Raw genomic sequence first — 1633 nt, 5'->3', positions numbered from 1 at the left:
GTGCCGTTGAGGCAGCACTGGTATCCCTGCAGCGGCAGCGTGCGAAATAACCCGTATAACGTTTTATGACGGCTCTAATTGACATGAACAGGACATATTGGGAACCCCTCTACGAATACGTTCGAAATATTAAAAAAACCGTTTTATTAATAAAAACTTATACATTTTTCATCATTATGGCGATCAAAATACAAAATATCATTTTTTTTACTGAGTATAGTCGATCTTTACGTTATTATACCGATTCACAAATTAAAATTGGACATTATTCAATATAAAAAATAATCTTTGCTTAGGTTCAAATATGATAGATAAATGAAAACCTAAATTGAACAATTAGACGCCCTTTATGCTTTTCATGTTTCAATATCACAAACATTGTAGTTTTGAATCTGTGACTTCAAATTTATTTGAAATGACCGTGACTGTGCTCGATGCGATGTTTAGGTGACATAAAGAGGTGACAAGGATTGGGTGACATCTCATATGACAGGGCACAGGACCTCTAAGATAGCATTTTGTGCTAATCTATTTAACTACAAAGTGTTTAAAAAGTGATATAAATTTGTGATTGTATTCTATTTGCCGATTTCTTTAGTCATTTAAGTATCCACTTAGTGAAGATTAACAGCAGTTAGTGTCGTAAAATTGACGTACAAAAGGGGGGTAAAATGTATGTGATCAAGCAGATAACAGTGATTGTAGAGAAATCAAAGCAAACCTTGTACGGAGCAGTATGGTTGACTAAGTCCCAATAATTTCTTTGACAGAGGCCTGTGCCCTGCAATTTGTCACCTAATGTTACCATAAAAAAAACCTTCGGAAACGTTAATTTACCATAATTTTATAAAGACAAATAACAGCCGATATCACCAACTTGAAGGTATATTTCGGTACAATCGGAGAATCTCGCAGTGTTCCACTTTAAAAATACAATAATTTCTATATTTTGTACATAAAACGATGCGAAATAAAACCCAATAGGACGCAATTCTTATATGTGTCGTAATAAATGTCAATATACGGATTTTTTTTACACAACTCATTGCTACCTAGTTAGTTATTTGACGGTATTTGATTTCGATCAAGATAATTTTTTAATGAAACACCGCGAATTTCCCCAAATATACCTCTTAAATTCGAACATAAATCTAGAAAAAATATACAGATTTTTAGATTACATTACGCACTTATTTAGTGCGTAATCGTTATCGAACATTTTAAATCTATACTAATATAATAAATCGTAAACACACACTTCTTTGTTGCCTAAGATATCAGCAATTCAGCATATTTTTGAATAACTCTTTTAATAAAAAGCTCTACACTTACGACACGCTTTAGGCTGCATTCACGCTATTAAACTTAGAGGGTAAATGAATTGGAAAAAACCTTTATTTCAGAAAGGAACCATAAACTACCTGCTGCCAACATCAAGGAACCAAGGTTGCCATGATTGGTTAACATGACAAGTCATTTTGACATTTGCAATTGGTAATGACACATGTAAACAATATTTTTTTTCATAATTTGATGCGAATGAAGCCGCACGGGAACAGCTAGTATACATTAACACAATGTGAAGGTGTATGTGTCAGGGTGTAGTAGACTGACCTCTGTTGTGCTGGAAGCC

The sequence above is a fragment of the Papilio polytes genome, unplaced genomic scaffold, assembly GCF_000836215.1.
Source record: "Papilio polytes unplaced genomic scaffold, Ppol_1.0 DF824269.1, whole genome shotgun sequence".
NCBI classification, from domain to species: domain Eukaryota; kingdom Metazoa; phylum Arthropoda; class Insecta; order Lepidoptera; family Papilionidae; genus Papilio; species Papilio polytes.
This window is presented reverse-complemented; position numbering follows the sequence as displayed.